General features: G+C 43.6%; 1 long non-coding RNA gene across 1 annotated transcript; it reads right to left on the bottom strand.

Moving 5' to 3' along the window:
- Positions 1-16990: 16990 nt before the first annotated feature.
- Positions 16991-21896, bottom strand: LOC149523735 (uncharacterized). The gene is made up of 3 exons (XR_016350509.1): positions 21532-21896; positions 19527-19720; positions 16991-17482 (listed from the first exon to the last, which is right to left on the bottom strand). It is a non-coding gene; the product is annotated as an uncharacterized LOC149523735 (long non-coding RNA).
- Between the last annotated feature and the right edge of the window lie 1555 nt (positions 21897-23451).

The raw sequence follows: 23451 nt of genomic DNA, 5'->3' as shown, positions 1-23451 counted from the left end.
TATTTTTCTCCTATAAAATGCCCACAATGGTTAAAGCATTTAGACATGTTCCATTTATATTTCCTTTCCCATAAAGTGTCCATTCTTGTTTTGTCCAGCCCATATTAAGTTAACCTGAAAAAGGTTCAGTCCCTTTGTTTCAATGATTTGTGATGTGATGTTGCTGCTCATATTTCACTTAGTGTTGTTTAAATTGCCAATCACGAATCTTGCATTCTATCTGCTGTCAACTTGGTTTGGATTATCACCTCGATGTGGGGTTCAGTGTTTTCACTATGTGGTGAGTACTTCCACATTCTACTTTGCAAAATCACATTATTCTAATGAGAATGCAAATGAAAGAAAATCTGTGTGAAATGGCTATAGATGAGCTGCTTGTCAAAAATGTTTTACTTTAGGGGAAAAAAAGAAAGCTTGCTCAACAGGGTAATGCACTGCATGTTCTAGATGGACTCCTCTTTAGAGCAGTGGCACATGGCCAAATGTGAAGGCAGCACATCTTCATCGTTTCTGGTTCTTATTCATGGTGTTTAAACAACTCATGCAGGTTTTGACAGTTCTTTAATGTTTACACAGACCACTTTATTGAAGTAAAATCTACTCAGTAGAAAATATTATAAATGTTGGGTCAAGAAGAAACTATTTCTATTTTTTAAGTAGATCAGATGCATTTTGTCTTCTCAGCAAAGCACAGGTATAATGCCATCTTTGGCAGGATGGGGTGTGGGCAAAGAATTAAATTTACTCTGTTGTAAAATTTGAATAGACACCTAACAGAAAGCCCTTATTGTCCCTTATGGTGAATTTAGGAAGTCAGCTCAACACTTGGCCTGTTATGTACAATTGAATGTGTACAGAAAGATCATGACTGGAAGATGAAATTATCCTCACTGAAGAGTACTAGAGAACTGTACAAAGATAACCTTTAATTAAGTTTAAATATGATATGCATTCACATGCCGACTTTGGCTTTTATTGATTCTTTATAATGGGTTGAAAATATAAGATGACATCTCAAATCACCTTAGGCTGGTTTTTATGACTGCCTGAGGTCTTATTGTTAATAGTCTTACTGCTGTTTACCTCTATCAGCAATGAACAGGCTAACAGTTCAGAGAATATGACTCTCCGCTGATCCCTCAATACAATGGTCCCTCAATATAATTTCCATTCATTTTTTGTCTGAAACTGGGTTTTTCTTTGTGGACTAAGATGATTCAGGGCCCTCTGGGCATACAGTGTCTGTCAGATATGTAACAAGGTATATATAAAAATGAGATTGTATGTGAACCAAAATAACATAACAGGTTCATATTAAATGGAAGTATAAAGTGAGCTCCTCCCTCCACCCCCAAAACTACTGATTTAAGCTCAATAAACCTGATATTATTAGAGTGCTAGTATTTACAGGCCAGATTTTCAAAATAGCGCTGCACCCACAACTGGGACTAGATTTTCAGGAGAGTTCAGCTTCCTGCGGTACTAAACTAAGGGCCTCATTTTGAAAATAATTCAGCATTTTGGTGCTGAACTCCTTTTAAAATTCAGTCATAAGCATCACAGTGAAAACAGCTGGGCATTTTTGCAAATATTGCCCTTATGAATGCCTAAATAGAAGGCTTTTGAAATGTTGGCCCTGATGGTGGGAACTGAATAAATGAAAATCTGGCCCACAGGGCCTTTGAAAATCTTACAATTAAAATATCTAAATTTCTGTATATTTTAACCAATAAAGGACTTAATTTAAAGTTTTAAGACTGTAATTTGTTGTGCACAGTACTAGCTTGCAACACATTTTTTAAAGATGTTATCTTTATAGAATTCACTTATTTGGAAACTTAACATAAGCTTCCAAGCCTACAGAAAATATGGTGAAATGTTTCTGTTTAAAATTAATTTAAAAATCTAGTCATTTACTGTGAATTTTTTTAAAACAGACTGCCTTAATATAAGTTATGATGTTGTTTTAGATAAGAACCAATAATCCTAGACAGTGAAATCTAGCTAAACAAATACTAATAGGAGTCCACTTTCTAAGTGTTGATGAAGGTTTAGGCTGTAGAATTCTGATATGATCTGCCTACCTCGTTGCAAATGTCTTGATTACACAGTGGCAGAAAAATATACCATTGTTAATGTATAAGATATGACTGTACTTTCGTGTAATCTGCACTTATGACTTGTACTAAAGCCAACAGACTTTCTGCATGTGGCAGAGATTTGGGATATTATCTTTTACTTGTGACTGGCTGTTGGCTAATTTACTGATTGTAATATTGAAAAGTAGCTTTAAGAAGTCCTATCTGGTGAATCTTTAAATCTTAAGTTTATCAGTGCTTAAGTGGCTCCTTAAATGCCTTTCTCTTCTGCATATTTCAAAGGTAGAGTAGCTCCAACTCAAGTCACATGGTATCGTCTGAGGCTGTCTGTTGTAAAAGTATCTCACAAAGTGTTGAACAGTAAATTAATAGACTTTAGCACAGGTGAATGCACATGTGACAGTTACCTGCTTCTGCCAAAATGGAGCATCATCACATGCTTTCTGTCTTGTAGCTTTGTATTTTGGAAATGTGTCCAAATTTGAGAGGTTCAAAGACCCAGTGAAAGTTCTAGGGAATTCACTGGATAATCTTACAGACACAGAAGAGAAGGTAGGAGAGTAAGAAAAGAAAACCTCAGGTTGGAGGTTTTCTTGGCAGTCACTCGATAACGAGTAGGACGTCTTCCTGTCACCCTCCTATTTGTGGATCTGTTGATGGCTGACCAGCCTGATTCTGGAGCTACAGGTATTATCACAGAAGGAACAGGTGCTGGTGGCTATTGGAGAGGCACAGGGTAGTTTTTGCCACTCTTTTCTTCTTTTCTGCCTCTCCTCATCTGAGCTGCAGCAGGACCTCTCAAATTGCACCACCCTATCATGGATTATTGCTCTCCACTGGGGATAGTCCTGGGCAAGGTTGTCCCAAGCATTGACACCAATGATGCACATTTTTCATGTTTGCCTTCACCATGTCCTTAAATTGCTTCCTCTGACCCCAACACTCCTCCATCTTTCCATCAGCTTGGAAAACAGAATCTGTTTTGGGATGTGCTGATCAGGCATCTGAACCACCTGATCCAGTCCAGCAAAGTTGTTGGTAAATGCTGAAAGCTTCAATGCTGGTCATGTTTGACTCTTCCAGGATGCTAGTGTTCATATGCCTGTCCTCCCAAGGGATATTTAGGATTCTCCTGAGGCAGTGTTGATGACACTTTTCATGTGTTGTTAGGTGACACTTATATGTTGTCCAGGTTTCAGATGCATATAATAGTGTTGGAACAGCCACTGCATGGTTCACAAGGAGCTTAGTCTTGGCAATGATGTCCTAGATCTCAAAGATCCTTCATCTCAGGTGGGCAAAAGCAGAGCTTGTGCAGCTCAGGCAATGTTGGATTTCTGTGTCAATGTCAATTTTGGTGCAGAGTTGACTTCCAAGGTATGGGAAATGCTCCAAGTTTTCCAGCAGTTCCCTGTTGACTTCAATAGATGGTACATGAGATTGTCCCGTCAGCGAGAGTTGATGGAGCACCTTGGTCTTTTTTATGTTCAAGGTGAGGCTGAGATTCTTGTACACTTTAGTGAAGGCACTTATGATGGTCTGAAGAGCTATGGGGAAAAGAGCATACTGGAGCTCCATGATCGAACTCATGGTGGTCTTGTTTTTGGCCTTCTGTTTCCTGAAACATATAAGCTTCCCATTTATTCTGTAAACAATCTTCACACTATCTGGAAGCTTGCCATCAATGAGATGGAGGGTCATGGTGATGAAGATGCAGAACAGTGCTGGGCATGATGCAGCCTTGTTTGACTTCTGTTTTGACCTCAAAGGGGTCACTTTGGGAGACATTGTTGAGCACTGTGGCAGTCATGTTGTCATGAAGCAGCCTCACGATGCTCGTGAATTTTTTGGGGGCAATCAATCTTTGAGAGGATAATCCACATGGTGCTATGATTGATTGAGTTAAATGCCTTGGTCAGGTCGATAAAATTCATGGATAAGGCTTGATTTTGTTTGCGACATTTGTCTTGCAGTTGCTGAGTGGAGAAGATCATGTCCAATGTTTCTCAGAATGATCAGAAGCCGCACTGGAATTCTGGAAGAATTTTTTCTGAAAGTGGCAGAAGTTGATTTGCAAGGATTCAACCTAAGGTTTTTACTGTTGTTGCAAGGAGGGAGATGCCACAATAGTTTCCACAATCTGATTTGTCATCCTTCTTGAAGAGACTGACAATCAGTGTGTGTCTGAATTCTTGAAGTATCTGCTCCTTATTCCAGATCTTGAGAATCAGGAGATGGAGTTGTTTGTGAAGTACTGGCCCACCTTCTTTGAAGACTTCAGTGAGGATTCTGTCTAGTTCAGTTGCCTTGTTGCCTTGATTGCTTTGATGGCAGGTTGGACCTCATTCAGGGTAGGAAGTATAGCAGGTTGTTGCTAAGGGATTCAGTCAAGGGATTCTGGGACTATGGTGAAGGGACGGTTCAGGAGCTCATAAAAGTGCTCCCTCCAGCACTCTGTCTTTTAAGAGTTGGGTACCATACTTTGATCTCAGGGGATTAAGTCCATGGTTTCTCAGTCCATAAATAGCTCTAGTGGCATTGAAGAAACCTCTCATATTGTTGATATCTGTGAGATGCTGGAGTTCTTGTGCCTTCTCAGTCCACCATTGATTTTTCAGAGTCCTTGATTTGTGTTGGACTTCTGTCTTGGCCTTGGTATGTGCTTCTCTCTTTGTTGCACAGTTGATGTCACTTTGCCAGTCCCTGAAGGCTTTCTTTTTTGTCTCAATCAGAAGTTCAGTTTCCACATCATTCTCACCAAACCAGTCCTGATGTTTCCTGGACTAGGAGCCAGTGGTTTCTCCACAAGCTCCAATGATAACATTTTTCAACTGACACCAGTGGTCTTCCACATCTTCAGGGTGTACTGTCAACAGCTTCCTTTGGAGTGCTATCTGGAAGTGACTTCGTCTGGTGAGGTCCTTCAAGCCTTGTATGTTAATCTTTAATTGGATCAGTTTCTTCTGGGTTCTCCATTTGGTGACAATCCTAACTGCCATCGTGGACCGGATGAGGTGGTGATCGGTCCAGCAGTCATCAATGCTAATCATTGTATGTGTGAGGACATCACGCTGATCCTGAGAGCAGAAGATGACATAATCTATGAGGTGCCAGTGCTTCAATCGAGGATGTTGCCATGTGATCTTAAATTTTGGAGGTTTTAGGGTTCACAGGACACGAGTTGGTGTTGATGATGATGATAAGGATAAGGATCTTACGCAAAACGGGGGTTTTGTGCAAAATGGAAGCAGGTACACAGCTTCTTTTTGTACAAAAACCCCTTGCACGAAAAGAAATGGCAGAAAATATGCTAATGATGTTGTGACTCATACTAATGAGTCCCTCATTTTTCTGTGGCAAAAACTCACAATGTAGACAAAGCCTTAGAATTTGTCAGTGTTTGCATTCATAGTTATGTTTATGAATGTTTGTTAACTAACATGGTTGAAAACAGTATTGTATACCTTTTTGTGGTGAAGTTGAGTGTTTATCATGCAGAGAGAGTGATATACAGGCAGTCCCCGGGTTACGTACAAGATAGGGACTGTAGGTTTGTTCTTAAGTTGAATTTGTATGTAAGTCGGAACTGGTACATATTGTAGGGGAAACTCTAGCCAAACATTTCTCCAGAGCTCAGTTTTATTCTCCCACACCTCACTTCCCTCAGTCCTTTATTCTCAAGCTGAGGTGTCTGCTGAGAAAAGCTGCTCCGCGTCTCCCTGGTCTGCTGGGTGGGGCGCTAGCTTCGTGTCTCCTTGGTCTGCTGGGGGGAAGCAGCTAGTGTGGAGTTGCCTCACCCCGTTTGTAAGTAGGGATCCGATGTAAGTCGGATCCATGTAACCCGGGGACTGCCTGTATAGAACTGAGGGAGGATGAAAGAGAAACAAAGGCAAGTGTGAGAAGAGAGAACTGGGGGAAAATGGAGGGAAGAGAAAGAAGTATGGAGAGAAGAAGGGAAGCTAGAGAGAAACATTTCAGAGAGAGGGAAAAGGTAAAATGGAGAAACAGTGAGAGGAAGAGAGTATTATGGAAGCTGAAAGTAGACATAGATCATTTGAAAGGATCCGATAGATCTTTCCCTTGAGAGCACATGCACCTTTGGTTTGGCTTATAAAATTCAGACAACTTGGTATTCGAGAGAATGTCTGAGTACTTAGTCTGCTGCTTTACATAGGATGTGAGGACGAAGAAAGCTGTGTGCCCATGGAACAGCATGAATACTGTATTCTGACTCCCATAAGCAGAGTGCAGAAGGGATCACAGGAAAAACTCTGATTATCAGACAACGAGGCTAAGGATTGGGGCAGAGCTTACTTGAAATTTGGGAGGCTTGACCTCCTAGGAGCAGATCTAAAGTTCATTTTAGTCCATGGACAATTTTCATAGACTTCAAAGGGCTTGGCTAAGGCTCCTTCTCTCTCATATTCTCCCAGTTTCTTCCCACAGAGTGTCCCACTTCTATCCCACATAGGCCCCATAAAATAACAGATTTTAAGGATCATCATTCTCTCCCACTTCCTAATCCTGCAAATGCCATTTGCGGTAGTAGATCTTTTTCTTCCTTGCTTCTTTTCTTCCTTGTTCAGCCTCTTTGCTCCTCACCTCCCTCATCATTCAGTGTCTATCTTCTCTGATTCTTGTTATGCCTCACTGAGCAGTGAATATGGGAAGGGAGGGAGTAGAAGAACAAGGAAAAATTGAAAGGAAAAAGCCTCACGTGCAGTTATCTGGTGAGCAAAATTGGGGAGGGCTTTAAGTTCCCTAAAGTAAAGAACAGCATCACTGTTAAAAGGTAGTCACCAGAGAGGCTATTAAAAAATCCTGAGATTCTCAGGTAATTATGTGTTTTCCGAAGTTGGGCCTTTAGGAGAAAACACCAAACTTTGTAAGACTTTTGAGTTAGCAGCAAAGGTCAAGGGGTTTGTAGGATTATTTCATTTTCAAGGACCTGTATGTACTTTATTGTCCAGACTCTGGCTTATCTACATGGTTCTTTGGTCTGCACCAGAGGGATCTATATTTTAGTACATGTTGTGCACTTACTACTCTGTGTGGATCTGCTTGGCACAACTCTACAAGTTTCCTAGTGTGCATGAATGCAGTCCTTGCAAACAGTACTATGTCAATGCACACTTAGGGTGCATCTAGACTACGTGGCTCCGTCGACGGAGCCATGTAAAGTAGTTTACTCGACATAGTCAATGAAGAAGGGATTTAAATAATCCCCCCTTCATTAAAATAAAAATGGCTGCCACGCTGTGCTGACAATCAGTGGATCCGGCACAGCGCGGCACTCTAGACGCAGCACGGTCAACAAGGGAAGCCTTTGTCGACCGCTCCAGTACGCCTTGTGAAAAGAGGTTTACAGAGCAGTTGACAAAGGCTTCCCTTGTCGACCGCACCGCATCTAGACTGCCGCGCTGTGCTGGATCAGCTGATTGTCGGCACAGCATGGTGGCCATTTTCATTTTAATGAAGCGGGGATTATTTAAATCCTCGCTTCATTGACTATGTCAAATAAATTACTTTACATGGCTCTGTCGATGGAGCCATGTAGTCTAGACGCACCCTTAGGGTCTTTTAGTGTGTGCTAGCAGGATCTACACAGGCCTGCTAGAGTGTAGCATACTATTGTGAACTAAAATTTACACCTTTCTAGTGTGGATGAAGGCTACCATATAGACAAGCCCTTAGGTTATTCAGGCCATTAAGTGAGAGCTAATGATACCGAGGAAGTCATTGAGAGGGCTGCGAAAGAGAAGGGAATGAAAGAAGACAAGTTCTGTGTTTTATGGAACACACCCTCAGCTGAGATGCTGTCAATAAAATGACTTCACTGAAATGAGAACAGGACGATGAGCAGAATATAAAAAAATACAGTAACAAATGAGCACAAACATGATTGTGGTACTCTCCCACTTCTTAACATTTTATACTTATGAGAGTCCTGCACGTGAAAAACAAAATAATGGCATAACAATTATCCTTCCCCCCAGCACACACACATGTTCATTCTATAATATCTCAGATTGCCTGCCTTTTTCATCCATTCATTCCATTTCTCAGATTTCTTTTTATAAAATAAAGGGTTTTTTCCTTTTATCTTAAGCTACACTGTCCCCTGTGCTCCTTTCTTCTCTCAGTTCCTCTGACACAGTCACCAGTCCAGCCTCAGGCTTGCTCTCTGCTTCTCCCAGCTGGCTTTGCGAGCTTGGAGGGGCTTGTTCATGAGACTGTACTTGACAAGTAAACAGTTGGTCGCAGCCCTAATTACAGATGGTTTTGTTACTCTAACATATTCCTCCGGTACGAGGGAAATGCCTTGCTCTCAAGATTAGTCTTATCAAATCGGTCCAGAACGCCTGACATAGTCCCAACATGATAAATAGACAGACAGACAGTAGCATACAAATGTTAGCTTTTTTTTCTCTTTTTGAGAAAAATCTAGCACTGCAAAATATCTTGTTGGTTTGTCACTATCTTGTCAGCCTTGCTGCATTTTAATCCAAAATGGAAAGTGAAGAGGAGAGCTTTCCTTGCTGTTTATATTTCTTTCATGGTTAAATTCCCATGCTTCTATGTATTTCTCCATAAATATTGCTCAGTTACTCTATCTGTAGAGTAAAACAAAACAAAGAAGCTCAAGAACACAATATTTCCCAGGGAAGAGATTCTTAAATTTAAAGGATAAACTAAAATTTAAAATGATTTTTCTAGATTTCCGACCTAGATTCTCTTTCTTTCTCTCAATGCATTTGTCCTTTTAAAGGAACCAATATGTTTGTATAACTGATGCGAAACAAGCTTGACTCCAAAAAGATTTAACTTAATATCTGGCTAAGCATTCAGAGGGTAGTCCATCTGTAGAATGTACATTAAGGACCCTGGCTGGAGCGCAGCTAGTCATGTATGATATCAGGCACACAAATGTGACGTGATGCCCATATACTCTTGAGTATAATTCAAAGTGCCATGCAGCTCTATGGGTAGAGGAGCTATAAACACAGTTGTCACAAATGAGAAAGAGTATAGGGTTATATTCAGACTGAAGAATGAAGAAGCATTAGAACCAGTCATCAAGTCTTAATGAATGTGTTAATTAGGATATTACAGAATTTATAGCAAAAATACAGTCCCTGTGCAACAACCTCATAGCAATTAACTCTTTCTTCACTGAAAACAAATACAGATCCAAAAATAAAAACCCTGCAGGGAAATCTTGGTAAATCTACACATAAACCAAAAATGACACTACATATTTTCACAGTGGGTCTTTGTCATATGTTTTTTTTCTCTCTAAGCAGACCTGCACAGAATAAGTGATTATCTGCAGTTTATAGGAATAAGCACACATTTAATCTACATAACCATCAATCTTTCTTTATGTAAAAATGATTAGTAAATAGGGTTCTTAAGCAACTATTTAGTTTACACATTGGCATCATAGATTAACTTATTTCTAAAACACTTGATTTTATCACTCTGCTTAATGATTTGTCACATGATTTATTGGGTAATATGATGAATCATGTTAGATTTATTGTTTATCCTATAAATAGTGCAACAAATCATTATACAATGATAAAACCCCACAGTTTCACAAGAAAGTCCACCTATGTTGTCTTCATGTACAATGGGCTACTGTTTTACAGTAATTGGATGGTTCTCCTTTCTGTTTCTAGTTTTATTATTTCAGGCTAGCAAGACTCTCAGTTTAAATTAAATGGTTTTCAAAATAATGGTGGAGTCATAATCTTATACTCCAGCCATATTTATTTTATACTGAAAAATAAAGTCTAATGTCTGATGGGTGATAAATCTGTGAATTTATTCATCATAATAAATGCAATATTCTTTGTTAGAAAGGCATTAAATATAATGGCAGTTTTTCATATAACAGCATGTCAGTTATGTTTTTCTTGCCTTCGTTTTATGTTGTGACTGAGAAAAAAGTGTTACGCTGATTTTAGTAATTTGTAGAGTTTTGAACCCACACTTCATATGCATTCAGAAACTTAAAGTAAAAACTACTCTGGCTAGTTGGTGAATTTAATGCCATGTTTGGCCCTGTGTAAGAGGGAGTGGGGGTTTTCCTCAAGAGATAGTGGTACCACTTTTGGAAATAGCAAAGTGTGCTCCAGTGGTTAGGGCATAAAAGACAGGAAGTAGAGGCAGAATTGCTGAAAAATTGCCTGATGTCATTGATGGTTTGGGAAATACATGACGGTGGGTGAGATATTTTATTATATTCTGCAATAATAGTCCTGTGACTTATACTGTTGTAAGTTGTAGTGCTTTGGACCATTGATCTGAGGAAGTGGGTCTGGCCCACGAAAGCTCATCACCTAATAAACCATCTTGTTAGTCTTTAAAGTGTTGCATAGTCCTGTCTTTTGTTTCAGTTGGACCATTCAGTTAGGATACTGTAACATTATTTTTTATTAGTTCACAATAACTGTCACATCTTGACTATTGGGTTTCAGTATAATCCAATAGAAGGGATATAAAGACAAAAAAGGGATAAAACAAAGGAGGAAGCCACTCAGTTGTTTTCTTTTGTCAGCACTACAAGACAAAGCCTATGGTCCCCAGCTGCCCCGACAAAATTGGTGTGAAGTGATACCACTTATCAGAATAGTGGCTATAGCATTTAATTGATTTGCCCAGCAGCAGAGACTAAGGATGTTCCATTTGCATTACAGTAGCACCTAGAAGCTCTAGTATGGACTAAGATCCCATGGTGGAAATTGTGTATGAACAATGCCTTCATTTATTCTTGAGGTTGTCTCCATAGTCCTTTCTCCCTTCAGTTCCCTTCACTCACTATTCCTTTACAATTCCCACCAGTGTTACATTCTCTGGGATTTATTGTCAAACTTGTTCTCTTCACTCACTCAGAAGCAAAATTCAGGCCTTAAAAGCCTAAAAGTGTATTTGCCCAACATAGGATTTGAGCAGCCAAATGTGTAAATTAGCCTTAACTCAATCAATAACTTTACTGTAAAATGGCTTTAGTTCCAAGGCTACTAGCTGAAGTTCTTAGCTCCTCCAGGCAGGTTGTTGTGAATGGTTGGTTGATAGGGAAGAAGGTTTTTCCCTTCTTATCAGAGGGTTTTGCCAAAAGGAACACATCTATCCTGTCTGTTTACACACTGGGCATTCCTGTGACAGGCCCATAATTACCTCTTTCATGGTCTCAAATGAAGAGCTATGCAGGGATCTGCTCCATAGCATGCAGGAGGTGTGGAATTCCTTTGCACTACCTTCAGACACAGCTTTCTAGATAAATTCAATCTTGTCCAGCTTACCAGTCTTTGGAAATTTGAATACAGACTTTATATTAAAATAAAGGGCTAAAAATGTTAGATAAACCATTCCTACGTTGTTCCAATCTGGTAGTCCTCAAACCCATCCGGTTTCTACCTGATTATTGCACTTGTTCGATAGTCGAAGGAAAAGAGAAAGATGGAAAAGAAGGGAAGAGTGTAAGACTGAGTAGGCAAAGCCATCTGGGGCAGGAGAGAAGGAAAGCTTCTAAAGTCTTGTTGGAGGTCTAGCTAGACATATTTTTGGTGCATGTTATGGAAACATTAGGAATTCTGAAGGTCTAAAGGAACATGTGGTACAGATTAAAACTAATTGGAGTTGAAATTTTGATGTGTCTAGGTTTATTAAACAACAATATCTTTGGGAAAGCAAGAAGTAATAGGAGTTTAGTGGGATTGAGTGAGGGCTCTCAGACATTGTTAATCTAGGAGGAAAATCCTAATGACAGAATTCTGTAAAGAAACAGTAAGAGATGGGGCGAGAGACTTCATCTGATCTTTTCATCTCCCCTTTCCTGTCTCATGAAGATATTGGGTTATGTTGTGGGGTTTTTTTCCAGAAGGCCTGTACAGTGCCCCCTGTTGGGAATGACAGGAATTGGTGTAGCAGTACAGCCATTTCCAGCAAAGTCCTCTTCAGAGTCTATGTCCACAGATATGTCTACATCCATAGTCTTTGTTCTTAGTGTCCTAAAGCTCAACACCAGCTATTTGGTGGCAGAGACAAAAAGTTATGACACTTTCAAATGACCTCCCATACTCCTCTTTATGTACCCCAAGCCTAATGTGGTCCCATGCAAAAATTCTCATTCACCACGGGGGATCTATCCTGTAGACAAGTCCTCAGAATGTGCATAATCATCTGAACTTGGGGACAGGGTCTTAGAAGCAAACAGGAGATGGAGAAAGCTAGGGAAAAGGAAAGTGTATGCAGAATGAGTGACGGGATTGGTACTGTAAGCATAGAAAGAGAAATTGGCACTGGAACTATAAAGGAAAAAGAGATTACATATATAGGCAGTCCCCGGGTTACGTACAAGATAGGGACTGTAGGTTTGTTCTTAAGTTGAATTTTTATGTAAGTCGGAACTGGTACATATTGTAGGGGAAACTCTAGCCAAACATTTCTCCAGAGCTCAGTTTTATTCTCCCACACCTCACTTCCCTCAGTCTTTTATTCTCAAGCTGAGGTGTCTGCTGAGAAAAGCCGCTCCGGGTCTCCCTGGTCTGCTGGGGGTGGGGCGCTAGCTTCGTATCTCTCTGGTCTGCTGGGGGGGAGCAGCTAGTGCGGGGTTGCCTCACCCCGTTTGTAAGTAGGAATCCGATGTAAGTCAGATCCATTTAACCCGGGGACTGCCTGTAAATGCTGAAATAGAGTCTCTTGTCAAACAAGGCTAAAGGCCATTGTACTAAAGGATTAAATCATAAATGATCACATTGCATCTATATAAATCCATGGCACACTCACATCTTGAATACTGCATGCAGATGTGGTCACCCCATCTCAAAAAAAGATATATTAGAATTGGAAAAGGGAAACAAAAATGATTAGGGACATGGATTTCGTATGAGGGGAGCTTAATAAGACTGGGACTTTTCAGCTTGAAAAAGCAACAACTTGGGGAGGGGAGAGATATAATTGATGCCGAAAAATCATGACTGGTGTAGAGAAAGTAGATAAAGAAGCTCTATTTACTCTTTATAACACAAGAAGTAGGGGTTGAGAAACGAAATTAATAGGTAGCAGATTTAAAACAAATAAAAGAAGGTACTTCCTCACACAAAGCACAGTCATCCTGTGGAACTGTTTGCCAGAGTATGTTGTGAAAGCCAAGACTGTATCAGGGTTCAAAAAACAGCTAGATAAATTTATACAGGATAGGTCTATCAGTGGCCATTAGCCAGCATGGATAGGGATGGTGTCCCTAGTCTCTGTCAGAAGCTGGGAATGGGCAGCATGGAGTGGATCCCTTGATGATTACCTGTTCTGTTCATTCCTTCTGGGGCACCTGGCACTCGCTGAAGTCAGGGGACAGGATATTGGGTTGGATAGACCTTTAGTATAATGCAGTATGGTCATTCTTATGGAAAATTCATTTTGCTAAAGAAAGCATGTAAATTTGGGACATTTTTAACCTCACTTTTTCTTCAGAAAAATCATAGTAATTTTCCAATGTTCTTATATTCTTATGTTCCTAAACCCCCTTTTCATCTATTTTAGAACTAAATATATTTCCTTCAGACTATATGGCTATGTCTAGATTGCATCCCTTTTTCGTAAAAGGGATGCAAATTAGACGTATTGCAATTGCTAATGAAGCGGGGATTTAAATCTCCCCCGCTTCATTTGCATAAACATGGCTGCCACCAACCAACACCATAAGAATATAGTTTACTGTGCCACTGATTTTTAGCAGCCAATTCTGTTTAAGCTCTTTTCCCTATTAACCTGCATTAATTTCTAAAGCACTAAGTTCTAAATTTTGCTTATTTTTTCAATAAAGAGGCTGTACAGAAGTTTCTTGTCATTTGACATTTTCCAATTTAGAGTTGATGGTTTTGTGACCATTGTTTTACTTTTCACACTAAACCATACATCTCTACCTTATTTCAGTCTTTACTGTCCACATTCAACAGGCAATCAAGACACCAAACTGGCTACAACTTCAAAAAAAAAAAAAAAAGCAGAAATAAACATGCGAATTAAAGTTAGTACCCAGCCATATATGTTCTATAAAAGGGGGTTTCAACTCATTCTTTTACATATTTAAAAGATTGGGATATCAATTTAATACAATACACTACTCTCCATTCTCAGATCTCATTCTGACAATGTTAACATCAGAAATGTATACAGATATATAGGGTAGAATATGGTCTTCAAGAAGTGACTACATTGTTATTAGTGTCATTATTATTATGTACATTTTAGTTACTATTATTACTAATTATTTGTTCACCTCTTTACTGACCCTTTCAACATCACACCATGAATTTTAAGATCACCATTAATTCTACCCCACAGCTCGCTTTCTTCCCTATTGTCCTTTGAATTTTCCTACCAACTTTTGACATCAACAAATTAACCGTGGTGTTCACCGCTAAGTCATCCTCTTCTAGATGAATGACTAGACCCTTTGGCTGACCTGGACAAAATTCCAGAGAATGGAGAATGTAGCCAAGCTGAGTTCACAGCCTCCCCTTCACTCTGTCAGAGAACAACCCTACTTTATTAGCTCTTAAGTCCAGGTGAATATTCTGAATTCTGTTTTCTGCCCTCTGTAGACACAAATCATGGATGTCCATGGGCAAGCCCTATACACTGGGAAAATAAAAATAAAGTCATACAGTAATTAAGTTGACTTTTCCCAGTCCTTCCATGCTGCAGCTGTCTTGTGTTATCCTAACACAGAATCTTACTTTTTCTAACAGCCAACAAGTATGGATTGACCTTTTTGGGCTCATGTGTACCACTGTCCATGCTTGAAATTAAGAGTTCTTTGGTATGACCAAAACTAATCCCTAGATAAAACAATGCGATCCCTGTGAAGAAAATAAGGACTCTTTGATCTAAATTGGAGTTACTCTCTTAGGGTATGTCTACACTACCGTGCTAATTCAAACTAACTTATTTCGAATTAGTTAATTGGACATAAGCTAATTCCAAATAACGCATCTAGACCCAAAAACTAATTGAAATTAGCATTTTGCTAATTCAAAATAGCGCGTCCACACTGATTGGACGCTGGATCGCATTTAAGGGCAGCTGAAACTAGTTCCAGCAGGGTATCAGGTCAGTAGTTGCTTTGTGTGGCTGCTGTCTGAGGCTATCTGAGGCTCGTGCTTAAAGGGACCCCCCCTGGACAGCTGGTTCTCAGCTTTTTTGCTTGCTTGCCTACCTTGCCAAGGGACAGCAAAGTGTTTTCCTCTCTGCCTGCCTGGTTCAGTGGTTCTCATTGGGGATGCCGCCGCAGTTGGCACCATGGAGCCAGAGCTCACCCTGGGCATTCTGCGCCAGATTTTGGACTGGAGGCTGCCTGGCACCATCTGGTGCACGTCAGCCCGCTGCCCCTCCTCCTGGCCTCCCTGGGGACCATGGAGGAGCTGCAGCAGTGCCTGGACGCCAGCATGCCCCGCCGCATCTGGCGTTTGGACACCAGCAATGACTGGTGGGACTCCATCGTCCTGGAGTGCTGAGGGAGACCAACAGTGGACCCAGAGCTTCAGGATGAAGAAGGACACCTTCCTGGAGCTCTGCGAGTGGCTTGTCCCTGCTCTGTGGCAATGGGACACTCTCATGAGGCCCGCCATCCCCCTCCAGAAGCATGTGGCCATCGCCCTATGGAAGTTCTCCACGCCGGACAGCTACCGATCTCTTGGGAACCAGTTCGGCATGGGGAACCACCGTCGGAGCAGTGCTCATGCAGGTACAGCACTCACTGGCCACTAGGCCAGGGGGACAAGGGGGCTGCAAGGAGGGGATGGGCAAACGGGAGGGGGGAAAATGGGAGGGGGGAGGAGGCAAAAGTGCCCCGCACGGGAGGGTTCGGTCTGTCCCAGCCGTACTACACGCTGCCCGCGGCAGCCAGGATCACAGCGGGGGTTGCTTCTGGGAGTGGGGCGTGGGGCAGTGCCAGGGAACGAACTCTCCTAGCCACCCGGGCACCCCAGTGATTCGCAGTTTGATGTGTCTCTCTGCAGGTGGTCAAGGCCATCAACAAGGTGCTGCTCCACAGGGTGGTCCGCCTCGCCCACCCAGACACGGTCATCCAGGGGTTCGGTGCCCTCGGCTTCCCCAACAGCGGGGGAGGGGGGAGCATTGACAGGACGCACATCCCCATCTGTGCCCCGGAACACCAGGCCTCCCAGTATATCAACCGCAAGGGGTACTTCTCTGTCCTCCTGAAGGCCGTGTCTGACCACCGGGGTCAGTTCATGGACATTAATGTAGGCTGGTCTGGCAAGGCACACGACGCCACGGTGTTCCGGAACTTCCGTGTGCCAGAGGCTGCATGCCGGGACCTTCTTCCCCGACCACCACATCAGGGTCGGGGACATGGATATGCCTGTTTGCCTGGTGGGGGATGTGGCCTACCCCCTACAGCCCTGACTAATGAAGCCCTACACGGGACACCTCAACCCCTCCCAGCAGGCTCACCAGGGCCCGCATCGTGGTGGAGGGGGCCTTCAGATTCCTGAAATCCCAATTCTGATGCCTCCTTACACACGTCAACCCCACCGAGCACAATATCCCTCCTGTGGTGGCAGCATGTTGTGTGCTGCACAATTGATGCAAGCAGAAGGGAGAGGCTTTCCTGCCAGCCTGGATGGCTGAGGCAGAACACTTGGCTGGCCAGTACGCGCAGCCCTGCACCACCACCATCCAGGAGGCCCAGCGGGGGGCCATCCAGATCCAGGAAGCCCTGTAGGAGAGCTTCCTGGTGGAGGAGGACTGAACTCTCCCTGGGGCCTTCTTCCACCCTTCCCTCCTTCCGCTTTCCCCTCCCTAACCCCCTTTTCTAATGTCAAATAAAGACACCTGTTTTGGCAAAAAAAAATCTCTCTTTCTTTTACATAACTGGGGTGTGGGGAGGGAGGAAAGCGGGTGGTAGAGGGGGAAACCTGGGAGGAGGGAGCTGGAAGGGGGAGGAAGGGAGGAGAAAGCTCAGGGTTTGGGGTCTTGCTGGCTCTCCTGTGTCACAGCACTGCAGGTGCGGGGGCGTCGGGGAGGAGTGGGTGTGGAGGGAGGGCAGGAGGTGGGAGGAGGAGCGAGAGCTGGGTCGGTCTCAGGGGCTGGAGCAGGAGAAGGCAGGAACCTTTCCACCAGGGTCTGGAGGTGACCTTGGAGCGCACGGTCCTGATCCTCCAGCATCTCCAAGCTCCGCTGCCGCAACCAAAGGTCGTCCTGGACCCAGTGCTCCTGGGTGCGGAGCTGCTGTCCTAGTATCCTCAGGTGCCACCGCTGGTAGTCCTCCAGGTTCCTGGTATGCTTTCTGGCCCGGGTGAGGGTGGCTGTTGCAGGTGGGGTGGTGCGTCCTGCAGTCCCAGGTGCTGCGGCTGTGGTGAAACAAGAGCAGTGGTCAGTTCTCCCTGGGGACACAGTGGGTGAAACCCAGCCCCCCTCTGCAAGGCGATGTCAGCATGTAGGGAATGGGTCAGGGCCCCTGCATGACACCCAGCTGCTGCTCCATGCTGGGCAAGGCCCAGGCGCATGGTCCCTGGGCTCCAGCTCCATCCCCCCCCATATACATAAGGGGAGCATGATGGCACTCACATGTGGAGCCCTCCCCGGCCTCATACAACACAGCAGATGTGCTCTGTCTGCTGACTCGGGGGTCCTGGGTCCTGGGCAGGCTCCCTGCAGCTCCTGGCTCTCAGCGTCCTCCTCTTCCTCCATTTCTGCCACGGGGTCGACCACCACCCGGGGGGCATGGACTGCGTGAGCTCCCAGGATGCGGTCCAGGGACTCACAATGAGGGCATGCCTCTGGGTCGGCCCCTGGCTGGGAGGTCCTGGAGTAGTCCTGCTGCAGGTCCTTAATTTTGCAGCGGACCTGCTCCTGGGTTCGCATGTGGCCTCTGGTGGCCAGGCTGGCAGGCATGCGGCTGTAGATGGCTGCATTCCTTTGCCTAGTGAGGAGATCGTGGGCATTGGAGGCCTCCCCCCAAACCTCAATGAGGTCCACGATCTCCGCACTAGACCAGGCGGACACCCACCTTTTGTGGCCCAGGGCAGGCTCCTGGGAGCTGCCAGAGTAGTCCTGGGAAGAGGTGGAGGGCTGGGTGGCAGCGGGTGGCTGGCTCAACCTGTGCCAGGTGCAGGGTCTGCTGGCTGGATGCTGGCAGGCTTGCAACTGGCACAGGATGTGTGGGCAGACTGTACCCCTTTAAGGGCTCTGGGGCTGGGATGGGGGCAGAAGAGTTTCCCTGGTTTGGCACAGAGTGGCCACCAGGGCAACCTGGGAAGGGCTAGCCTCCAGCTAGTTCGAATTAAGTGGCTACACAGCCCTTAATTTGAACTACTTAATTCAAACTAGGCGTTACTCCTCGTAGAATGAGGTTTACGTAGTTGGAATTAAGTACTCCGCTATTTCAAATTAAATTCGGAATAGCGGTTTGCATGTATAGCCGCTATTAAAGTTAATTTGAACTAACGGCTGTTAGTTTGAATTAACTTTGTAGTGTAGACATACCCTGTGTGCTCTTATGGCAACATCATCCCTTCCCTCAGAAGTACACTGCACTTTGTACCTAATTGCTAAGTGGCAGGGTTAACAGTACCCCTCCACAACATGTTCAGTATGCAGCCACGAGCACGGCTATTTACTGCAGCCTTGCTGGCTGCACTTCCTCCCTCCCTTCTTCCCTCACATGCCCAGCTCCCTCTATGGCTGGCTGAAAGCATCCCCACTTTCTTCTGCTTCCTCAACACTGTGGCCAGGAGCACTCGCTTGGCAGACCTATAAAATGAAAGCTAAAATGTTCCAGTGTCCTCTTTAAGGCTGGAATATGCGATCACAACATGCTGTTCTGATGCTCTCCTGGAAATGATCCCAACAGTCTGCCAGAAGATCCTGTCCAGGTGAAGTGGAGACAGTATCAGCCACAAGGAACTTCAGATCTGTAGTGGTGCTGTAACTCACTTCAAGAAGAGGGTTACAAGAAGGCCAGTGGGAGCCTATGCAAGTTGGGTCAATCAGGGCAGGGAGCCATGGGCCAATTGGTGCAGGGAGCAGACAGCCAATCAGGGACAATCTTGGTCCAATAAAAGGCTGCAGAACAGAGGGGCGCTCACTCTCACACTAATCAGCAAGGGAGAAGGAGCTAGGTCCCAGCAGGGATGGGAGTCAGCGGTATCTTGGACAGAACAGTGCTAGGCTGCCTCAGGGGAGCTGGAGAGAAATCCCAGCCTGATACCTTACATCCTGTGCACTTTGATATAAGGGCCAAGAAGATGCATGGGTCATGGAGACGTGGCCCACAAAATGGGAACAGCCAAGGGGAAAGAAGGAGGGCAGGACATGGCTGTTGCCAGAGGGTTCCTGGGTTGGAATCCAGAGTAGTAGGTAGACCTGGCTACCCCCTTTGCCCTTATAGCACACCTTGTCACCAAAGAGCATGGCCTTTACAGACTGCAGCATCTCTTGAGGCAATGGACTGGACTTTAGAGCCGCAGATGGCAGATGTAAGGTCTGAGGACTGCTGATACTCCTGGAGGGAGACAGAACAGAGTAGCAGGCTCTGCTGGAGGGAAGTGTCCTGAAGAGGATACGATGGTTCAGGCAGTGACACGAGTCTGGAACATGAGGGTAGAGAAAGCAGAATGACAACAGGCAAGGTTCTATTCAGATGGTGGTGCCCTCCATGAACTGAACTAATTCCCAGGATAACCAGCAGGAGGTGCTATGACAGTGAGTAAACCCCATTACAAGAAGCCTGTACTTCCTTCCCTTCTATAAATTCTACTGTAATCCTTTCTTCCTCCATATGTCTCTGTCCAGTAAGTGGTGATGCTGCTGCATTTAGTCTGGCTCTCAGTATGAGAACAAGTCTGAAGGACTTCTCTTTATCAGCATCCTTTTTCAATTCCTATGCCAGCCCTCCATGCCAATCAAGTGACTTGATGAAATATAGACCCCCAGCATTCCCACTGTGCATTTACTAATGTGTGCTTCCTGTTGGAGCCCAGTGTAGATTATCTTGTTTTATTCTTGCTTAACCTAGAGCTTTTGATTTAGCATTCTTGTTTAGCAGTGGTATTCCACAGGGGATATTGTTGGGTTCCAAATCTTTTGTCAGGGTAATTGAGCATAACATCTTCACAGGTTTGTATTTCAAAAGATGCATTATCTGTTCTTGCCTGCTTGTTCTATTAGAGCTATTCAAAATTTTCACTTTACAGAAAGAATTTGAATTTTAGGTTGATAATTTATTTTTATGCTGAGGAGGCAATTTTCTTTCTCTGCATGTGATGATTAATAGACTGCTCTCCATAAATTAGTAAGAAAAGATGATATAGGTAAATTGTTAACAAACTAGAAGAATTTCAATATATTCAGTGTTGTACAAGGCATTTCTAGTACTCTAACTCTAGAATGATTAAACATCTCCCACCTCTGGATGACTGAGGAACATATATTACTTGTTGGATATATCCTCTTAATATTGCCCCTCAAAAGGGTATTTTACAATATACTGCAGTTAAAATTGACTTTCTTCCCCCAAAAAAGAATGGGAGAAACAGCTTTTTTTGTCATCAAGCACAGTTTCATATATTTCCAAAAATTATGTCTTACAGAGGTTATGTCTGCAAAAATGTGTCATGTTAGATGAAAGTTACAGCATATTAATAAGATTGACAGCTTATTTCCTAACATTAGCCTATGCGCAGAAGCAGACTTTATACAGATCCCCAGTAGTCAAAATTCAGAATCATGTAGTTTTCTTTTGAGACCACAAGTTGCAAAGGTGATTATAAATATTCAAAACCTGAAAGTCCATCTTCATTACCAGGTAGCTTTCCAATCACACTGGCTACGTCTAGACTGCAAGCCTCTTTCAAAAAAGAGCGTCTAGACTACAACCAGTACTTTCGAAAAAGCAGTCCACTTTTTCGAAAGAGAGCACCCAGGCAGTCTGGATGCTCTCTTCCAATAAAGCACAGTTTGCATTACATAGCGCCGTTTTTTGAAAGAGCACTTTCAAAAAAAGGTGTTATTCCTCGTAAAACAAGCTTTTTCGCCATCGAAAAATCTGCCGTGTTCTTTCGCTTTACTTCTAAAGAACGTGGAAGCAGTCTATATGCAGGGGAAGTTTTTTTAAGAAAAGGCCACTTTTTTCGAAAAAACCCTATAGTCTATCTAGACATACCCACTGTGTTTTGTCAATCTCGCACTGAGGGCTGGGTGAACTCTTTGCAGTGAACAGTTTCTTATTTAGTTACCTTTTCTATTCAGAATTTATCTGTGAGAAAAGTTTGATTTTATAAGTACTCTATATACAGGCAGTCCCCGACTTACGTGGATCCAACTTACGTCGGATCCCTAGATACGAACGGGGTGAGGCAACTCCCGCACATGCGCAGCAGCATTCCCGGGGCTCGCTCACCTGGGTCCTAGGATCCTCCTCCTTCTCGGGCCGGCTCCGACTGGGGTCCCGCAGAGCTGCCGGGCAGAGGAAAAGTGCCCCCCCCACCCCTCTGCCAGCAACAGGCTGCCCCCTCCCCTGAGCAACAGGCTGCCGAACAGACAAAAGCAGCCTCTCTGCCCCTCCTCCCCTCTATACATGCCGGGCTCCCGGAGCGCAGCAGCGTCCCCGGGGCTCGCTCACCTGGGTCCTAGAATCCACCTCCTCCTCCTCTTCGGCTGGCTCCAACTGGCCTCTGCCTGCAGCAGCTGGCCACAGGGACAGGGATCCCGCAGAGCTGCCGGGCAGAGGAAAAGTGCCTCCCCACGCCCGCTGCCCCCCCCCCCCCGCGGCCTCGCATCCTGCACGCCTCCCCCCTCCCCCCCTGCCAGCAACAGGCTGCCCCCTCCCCTGAGCAACAGGCTGCTGAACAGCAGACAAAAGCAGCCTCTCCGCCCCTCCTCCCCCTATACATGCTGGGCTCCCTGGGCAAACAAAGACTCCACCAAAACAAACAAAGTGCTGGCCTCATTGTGTTAGCAAAAAAAGGACCCTCCTCCTACAACCCTGGGTGGTGTGTGGAAATAAAGCTATTAGCTCAAAGCACGGTGCAGAGCTGTTTGGTATTTGATGAGTTACTCCTTTAGTCCTGAGTTTGTCACAGGGACAGAAATAGATGTGAAATCTTCTGAACAGGGGAACAGACAGCAAAACAAACATTAGAGGGGAGTTAACCTTTCCCTATGCTATCCAAAATAAAAAAAAATGTTTGGCTAGAGTTTCCTCTACAATATGTACCAGTTCCGACTTACATACAAATTCAACTTAAGAACAAACCTACAGTCCCTATCTTTACGTAACCCGGGGACTGCCTGTATTCAAAATAATTAATGAATTGTTGATATCAGCATATTGCAGCCTCAAGGATTACTTAAAAACTGTGAATACTGCTTCATTATTGGCCCTGTATGATAGGTCACGTAAATTATATGGTATTTCTCCCAATTCCTTGGTGATTCTTTCAAGCTTCAGGTACAAAAAGGTTACAGTTTTAATTTCAGAGAGTTCTTTTGTTAACAATTATTCATAAAGTGTTTGTGGAAAGCAACTAAAAAGTGCTGTGAATACCACTAAAGTAATTTAACACATTCTATTAGAACAAACATTTATGAACACTTCCTTTGCAGAATTTGCTCAATTTTATTCAGTTGACCACCTTCTATGAATGAAGAATTGTAGGGATTTCTTTCACAATTTTTCTTACCTTTGCCACACTGAGGAAAATGTGCAAGTCTATTGCAAGTTCAAGTTGGTTGACTTTCCTGGTATTTGGAGTAGTTCATCCTTTCTTTATGGTATCTCATGTTTTTTATGTGCCAAGAAATTAACTACTAGACTTGGGGGTGGGAGGAGATAGGACATGCATTAGGCTAGCTGCCAGCTACATTAAAATTACTTTTGTAACAACTCCAGTATATGTACTAGAATTTAGGAACTCCGATATATTCAGATAGAACAGTTTTATACAAAGGGTAGTTAAAATATGGTTTGCAACAAACTGCTGAAGTCAGCTCTAGAAGCAAATAGTGTAAATCAGTTCAAGGAGGAGTTTTTGAAGAAGGAAAGGAGAATAGGATAGAGCTGCTAGCTAGAAGTTCAAATTTCAGATGATGAAACACAGATTGATTTGTATTTCCTGAGGTTATGAGGGCAAGTCTTCATGGACCATATCATCCTCTTTGGGCTGTTAAATGTTCTCATGTTCAACTGTGCTGCATTTCATTCTTTTTCAGTTTGGAAGGAAGCACATTTCTTTTTCTTTTCTCTGTCGTCTGTTTAGATAAGGAGTTTTTGGCTGGAATACGTACCAGGCATATTCTGTTTTCTGCACATCGGTTTACG

The sequence above is a fragment of the Pelodiscus sinensis genome, chromosome 12, assembly GCF_052426305.1.
Source record: "Pelodiscus sinensis isolate ZL-2025 chromosome 12, ASM5242630v1, whole genome shotgun sequence".
Taxonomy (NCBI): Eukaryota; Metazoa; Chordata; order Testudines; family Trionychidae; genus Pelodiscus; species Pelodiscus sinensis.
This window is presented reverse-complemented; position numbering and strand designations above follow the sequence as displayed.